Raw genomic sequence first — 7790 nt, 5'->3', positions numbered from 1 at the left:
AGCGCTCTCTCATTCCTCTTCTCGATTCGACGATGCGCGAGGATCTTCGGGGTTCGAGAGGATGCGTAGATGCTGGCCGCAAGTTATTCACGAGGCACGCTGTCTGCTGCCGTATCGAGCCTCTAATCACTTCGAGCGATTAACATGCCGCGGTACAGTGGTGGACAGAACCCAGATAGCACGAGGGTGAACGTAAGCTCATAAAGAGTTCACTTTAAAAAGAATACCTGTATAGAATTAGAAAACTAAATATCTGAAGAATTCTTCAAGAATCGGCCACAATCGGGTCGTCTTGAAGTATTCGTCAGAAGTTCGTTATGGTACATCCCATATAGCACCCAAGCTTTCAGAAACATTTCAGAAAACATTGTTGCAATGTTCCTGAAATGTTTCTCAAAGCTTCGGTGCTGTATGGGATGTAACTTCACCAATCATTCTTCTATGAATTCCCGAAGAATTACAATTCAGAAAGACAGAAAACTTGAAGAATACTTTGCGCATTTACTGTGCTATCTGGGAACGGTTGCGACACTTTGTTTTTACTGATTGTGAGTCTAGAAACGTGCGTTTAGATTCAGGGTTACGTTCCAAAATCTTCTCCGAGGGATATTTTACTGGATGGCCATCCCGAAACCATTTTGAGCGTTTCCGATTCATTTCTTGAGTAAAATTTTCCTCGCAGAAAATGTTTCGGAATATAAACCTGAACCTAAATTAAATGCTTGTTTCTAAACTCATTAAAAATAGCGTTGCAACTATTCTGTCCATCACTGTGCAGCGATGAACAGAATGGTTGACGTAAATCTTCTTCTCCGAGGAATATTTTACTCGACGGCCATTCCGAAACCATAGAAAATGTTTTGAAACATAAATCTGAATCTAAACACGCGTTTCTAAACTCATTCAGAATAGCGCTGCAACTATTCTGTCCATCACTGTACAGCGATGGACAAAATGGTTGAAGGAAATGTTCTTCTACGAGGAATATTTTACTCGACGGCCATTCCGAAACCATAGAAAATGTTTTGGAACATGAACCTGAATCTAAACTCATTAAAAATAGCGTTGCAACTATTCTGTCCACCACTGTACAGCGATGGACAGAATGGTTGAAGAAAAATTTGCTTCTCCGAGGAATATTTTACTACTCGAGTTCCTGCACTCGTTAAAAAAAAGTGTCGCAGCCATTCTGTCCATCACTGTACACGCGTCTTGGCGTTATATCGTCGCGATCACGCCACGTGGCGCGATACCAATCATTCATAATGCGGCACGCATGCGGAAAATGGAGCGCTCGTCGTGGGTCCATTAGTGATACTTAAACTTTTCCCCTGCGATCTAACTTGCAAATTGTAATCAGATAAATAACTATAGATACGAGAGCGTGTCGAGATGCAATCAAAAGAATCAGCGTTCCACCCGACGGCCTCGTACGTGTCTTCCCTAATCAGAAACGTTATCGCGTAACGCTCGCTCGCTTCTGAGCAAGCTGAGAAGTTAGTACTTTAGTCTTCGTAACGCTATTCCGAAGTCAATTTTTTTTTCTTCACTTGTGTAACCGTAATGATAGCAACAACAACAACAACAGCGATAAGGAGAAATTTTAACGGAGCAAAAGAGAAACTTGCCAATAAATAATGAGAAAGCGGTAGTCGCACTGACTTATCGTTAGAATAGAATATTGACAGCTTCGACTCTTGAATCATCATTTATCTTCTCTCTTCCTCAAGAGGCTTCGTGAAACGTTATCTCGTCGATCTAACGGAAATCCCGGCGAATCGGTATCTAAGCGTATCTTATCGATGTGTCTCGAGTTGCCGCGTTAAAACTGAAGGGCAAGCTATTATCGTGGAAGCGGCACTTGCCTCTCCGCAAGGATTAATAGTCGCGGGAACAGGGATCTATGCCTGCGAGTATCGCGATATGTCTATAATAAATTCGAGCGAGATATATAAGTGTAGGGCTCGATCGTTCATTAACACTTAAAATCCTTTGCTTTTGCCGCAGTTGTATACTGGAGTAGTATTGGGGTAGATAGAATGTAAACTTGTTACTTGATTATTGTCGATTGTGTATCAACAAATACTCGCGAATCAAAGTGACGTTTCGAAGAGTCAGAAATGTAACGCCGGCTATACTCGGCGCTCGAAGCGACAATTTTTTTTTTGTCTTTATCAGAACTCTGAAGAATCGTTTGCGTGATTTCAGATTACGTCGCTACCGTTTACGTTGCTCGTCTCTCTCTTAATAACCGGTAAGACTGACTATTTAGTTTCTGCAATTAATACGCAGTGGAAACCCCCCTCTCTCTCTCTCTCTTTCTCTCTCAACAAGTATTGTAAACAAATACCCGATGTTTTATTCTTCTGAGTTTATCGTATAACGCAGTTTCTTCTTTTTTCCCCTCAATCGCTCTTCGCGCACTTTGCGTCGCACGATGGGACGTTAAATCCAGGCAAAGCGTGACACAGACGAAGGCGGGACACGCCTTGGTGAGAATCGGATTTAATCATGCGACTAGTACTTTCGCCATTCGAGGCCACTTACTGTCACGGTGCTTGGAAAAGGGACCGCGTGTCAAGTTGAAGTCACGCGGTCTCCCTCGCGAAAGCAGCGTGTAAAGTAAAATTCTGAAATCTACCGCGAGATTCCGTAGGAACGCGTCGCCAAGTGGCAAAAGTGAAGGAATGAGCGGTTAGCATGCAAAGAGTGGTGCGAATCCGCGACAAGCCGTACGCCATGTATCGCCGAGGGGCGATCGCCTCGGCGTGCTTGTTCGTTACGAACTAAGTAGAACCAACTTTTAAACAGACGTCGCTTCTTGCCGCCGTTTTAACGCATCGGAGAACGAGATTGCGTTCGTAGCGCCATTGCGTTTCAATTATTCCTCAACTGACAGCATAAAATAATTGAATGTATGTACACGTACAAAAAAAAACTCGGGACGTGACATTGTCACGGTTGTTACTGTTGTGAAACGTCTAAGGGCCACTTTAACCGATCCCGATTAACTTTAATCGACGATTAACTCAATCAGCGGTGTCGCCAACATGAAGACTTGTGTGTGTCGTTCTTATCCTATGGCTGATGGCAGAGAACAATCCGTAAACGCTTAAGACTGGCTTAGTCGTAGACGTAGGGCAAGGCAGAAAGAAACGTAAGTCGTGAAAGGCTTGCTCTACGTCTACGACTGAGACAGTCTTAAGCGTTTACGGATTGTTCTCTGCCATCAGCCTATCTCTTAGTAACCTGTTGCACTGACGTAACAATGTAACAATTTAACAATTTCATCTACGTTAAAGCTGTTGTATGTTTTCAAGAAGAGTAATTTAATTTAATACGTGAAGTCACAATTATACCATGCATCAAAAAGATTAAGTTAAGAACGACACACACACAACAGGTCTTCATGCTGGCGACACTGCTGATTGAGTTAATCGCCGATTAAAGTTAATCGGAGTTGGTTAAAGTGGCCCCAAAGCACCTCGCAAGTACTCGTCCAACTCAAAGACAATGGTATCGCGTAGAGAAATTAACGCGTCAATAATTAACAATCTCGTTAACCAAATCCTCCCGAGACGATTGTCTCACGAATCTTTAATCGAAAACATGAAAATTTAACTTGTCCGCGATACGTTCAATGAGCTCTTTTTTTCCCTCGCTCTCACGTGCTTCCCTTGTCGAGATTGGAACCACGGATTATCAACTTGAGTATCGAAACAGCTCGCAATAAAGGCCGTCCCGTCGCCGCGGTGGTTCTTCTCGCGAAAAGAAGGTGGGAAAGGAAAACCGAGTCGAGAATCGCGAAAATATCGTGAGGAAGCGTCGCGATCGGCGAGTAAAATTCGACTCGATCGCACGTGGCGTCGAGCGTGCGGAGTTCGCGCGCGTATTTTATTTTTTTGCTCTTTATCATTGATCATCATCCCGTTCCACTCGCTCGTTCAGACACCCGCGCGCGCACCGTTTCACCGTTCGGCTCAAACTTCAAACGATCCTGCAACTGACCGGAAGAAAAATTGTTCGTCGTTTCGCAAAATTTCCCCTCTCTCCGCTCGCGTTCTTCTGGTTTTTTTTTTTTGCATTTTTTCGCATAACACGTAACATGAGAAATCGTAGCTTACTTGTTTAAGACATCCCTACACAACATGGCTACGGTAATGCGTAATGGATATGTGCGCAAGTGCGTGTAACGAGTTGGTTCGCGGCGGGAGATGGAAGAGGAGGAGAAGGAGGATGAGAGGAGGCGGTGGCGGAGGAGGAGGAGGAGGAGCGGGGACTGCGAGAGGTGCGTGGAGGAGATGCGGTGTCCGCGCGTACGCGCACGCACGCGCACGTACGCACGTGCGCACATAGGCACACGTTTAAAAGTATATGTATACATGTATATGTATATATGTGTATATATAGATATATATACACACATATATGTATATGCGTATATATGTATATATATGTATATGTATAGATTTTCTGTATATAATATATCAATCATTGATTTTTTTCCCCTCCGTTAAGTAACTAGCTTCCTCTGGTATATGTATATATATACACATAGATATATGTACAGAACATATATATGTGAATATATATATATTCGTAATTAGGTGATCATTTTAACGTGTACTCGATCATGCCGTCGCTTAAGCATTCGCTCGTCTTTCCGGATTCGCACGGTTCCATGTTCTCCTTCTTTCTTTCCCTTTCTTTCTCACTCTCTCTCTCTCTCTTTCTTTCGAGTAATCTCTCGAGCTGCCACTCTCTCGCATGCACGGTTCACACGCATCCCTCGAAACAAGCTACAGCTAGTGCCCTACTTACGCTAAGACGCTATGGTAGACAACAACAAGTAATCGTTATCCTAGAACTTCTGATCTCTCTGTGTTTTTTTGCGCTTGTCCTACTTTCGTATCCGTAATATATATATATATATATATAGATATATATATGCCGTAAAAATGTTGTATATAATGATATTAATATTGTTATATATTTCGGTTTTTATTGCACACACGCGGCTCCTTGGCGCCAGCGTCGCGAGCCGGTCCCGACCGATTCGCGTTCAAGGCGCCTAAAACTCGTATCAGACTACTGGTTGAGATTGGGATTAGATTGAAATTTGACCAGTCAGAGTGAAGTTTACTAATTCCAAGTTTAGTGACTTCTACTCCGATTGGTCAAATTTCAATCTAATCTCAATCTCAATTCGTAGTCTGATACGGGCTCAATGATCGTTAAAGATCGTCGAGATCGGGTGCCGTTCTCCACCCCGAGCTCGAAAATGTCCGAAGCGGCCCGCCTCGACGCTGACCCCCACGGCTAACCCCGTTTAACACGCTCCTCTCGTTCTACCTTCTCTTTTCGAGGGTTCGTTTTATTCACTACTTTATGTTTCCTTTATGCGGTTCAAAGTCCCGTCACGTTTAAACTCGCGCTCGATCTCGAGTTTCAAGCCGAGATTCGTCCCGCGCGAACTTTGAAACGTGGTCGTTGACGCGCTTGCTCGGTCCTCGTCCCGACTCTAATCGGGAAACTGCGTGTCTTTCCACCTTTATGTATAATCGCCTGTCAGGTGAACTTAAACTGCCGTCAATCGTACGAATTATCGTTGTACGCTCGTCACGCATAAAACGAGTGTTATGCCTCGGCCCCGATCTAAGTAACGCGTCGAAGACGTATCTTACGAACATCAAGAAACGAAATTGTTACCGTAATAAAAACGTCCCATCTGGGAATCGTCGACTGAACGTATACAACGTTAAATACTTTACATATTTATATATTTTTTGCGTGTGTATATGTATATATATACATATAAACACACATATATATGTGTATATATATGTATGTGTGTGTGTGTGTGTGTGTTATGTATATATAGTATTTATATATCTGCTCGTTTCGCGTCTGTCGTCTTTCTAGCACTCTGTGGTGATTTAATTTATCTCGTAAGACGTGATTTAACTACGCGTCGTATCCCGTAAATCTATTACTGCGGTGATGGACGGGGGTACAACCCTATGTATGCGACGCTTTAGAGATGACGATACAATGAAATATACATCCAAAGAAAAGCAACGAGAAAATGCGAGATACTCCTGAATTATTATTTTTTTCTTTAACGTTACGTCCAACACGCTGATCGCCCAAGAATCGGCGAGGGTTGCGACCTCTCCGCCGTTGCTGTACACGTGATTCAATAATAATCGGCCGACGATCCAGCTCTGACTCCGCTCGAACAATGTATAGTATGATACATATTTATATAATCTGTAATTATATAGAAACTTTATAACGCTCGTATATCCTCATCTAATTACCTTACGAGACTTAAGTCGCTAGTAATACTCTACGAAGTAATCAGTATATTCATATATTCAACATTCTTCGCTCTTTGATATGTGCGTACGCGCTTTGTCAATGCCAAGAAAATATTCGAAGCGTTCGATCTTTCACAGCGTGCGTTTTGTGTCCCTTTTTTTTTTTAATATTCCACTATCCCGCGTTATCTTATATATCCACGAGTATGTCGTAACGATTAATATATCGTACCATCGGGCCGAAAGAATAGTGACGCTCTTAGTATACATACACACGATCGATCGATGCTGGGAGAATAAATTTGTCACTCGGCTCCCCCGCAACGGCTCGCCGAAATTTCAAGGATCGTTTCGATCGTCGTCGCGTGCCCGGCTCTAAATCTACCGACCTCGTTGCGATGTAAAAATTCCTCTAGGTTCCTCGTAAAGCTACGTTAAAAAGTATGAAACCAACGAAATCCTCAACGTCGCTTAAAGTCTAAGTTTAAGTTTCTTCTCTCGGAGCGTCCTTACGAGCGCGCGACGGGTTCCGTATCCGTAAGGTAACAGCTACCATCAACTCTAAACAGTACAACGTATTGCATCCACATAAAAATATAAAAGAGTTTAACGGATTCTATATATATATGTATATACATATATATCGTGTGTATGTGTATATTATAACAATAAATATTTTTTTTTACTACACGAATAAAAGTTTCGAAAGCCACGTTTGGAAATAAAGCGTCCGTAAATATAAAAAGATAATTACATTCTCGGAAAGCACACACACTCTCTCTCTCTCTCTCTCTCTCTCTCTCTCTCTGCTCTCTCTCGCTCTCTCTCTCTTTCTCTTCACGACTCTCTCGATTAAGAAAGGTCTATCGGTCACCGATTGTACGTACACGCGGCATCATTAATGCCCAGCCATCTGAAGTTGCACGCGGATCGAGGCATTTTTGAAAAGCGTGCGGCTTTCTAACTCTTCGTGCATCATGACTGTGGAAACAGCGAATCAGCATTGCCGGTTTCAATGTCATGATGCACGAAGAGTTAGAAGGCCGCACGCTTTTCAAACGTACCTCTATCCGCGTGCAACTTCAGGTGGCTAGGCATTAATGACGCCCGTGTGTATACCGCTTCGGGCTGAATACGCTAACCGGGTGGGAGCTTATTTTCGTTCTAGTTTTTCGTCATCTTCGCACAACAGCAGCGAGGGATTGCATATCGATGCGTTGCATTTTATAACAAGCAATTTCGTAGACAAAACCGGAACGACTTTCTTCGCAAAACACACTTTCGCCATAAAGTTTTACACGCGCGTGCACGAGAGAGAAGTAGAATCTATTCTTCCCCCCCCCCAGCCTCTCTTTTACGTTATCTCTTTCTTTCCTTCTCTCTTGCTATTTTCATGTCCTACACGAATATATGCGCGCGCGCATACATGCGTCTAACAGTTCGACAATGCAACGATATCGGGGGGGGGGG

The sequence above is a fragment of the Vollenhovia emeryi genome, unplaced genomic scaffold, assembly GCF_000949405.1.
Source record: "Vollenhovia emeryi isolate VEMERY1.0 unplaced genomic scaffold, V.emery_V1.0 DF939148.1, whole genome shotgun sequence".
Lineage (NCBI taxonomy): Eukaryota > Metazoa > Arthropoda > Insecta > Hymenoptera > Formicidae > Vollenhovia > Vollenhovia emeryi.
This window is presented reverse-complemented; position numbering follows the sequence as displayed.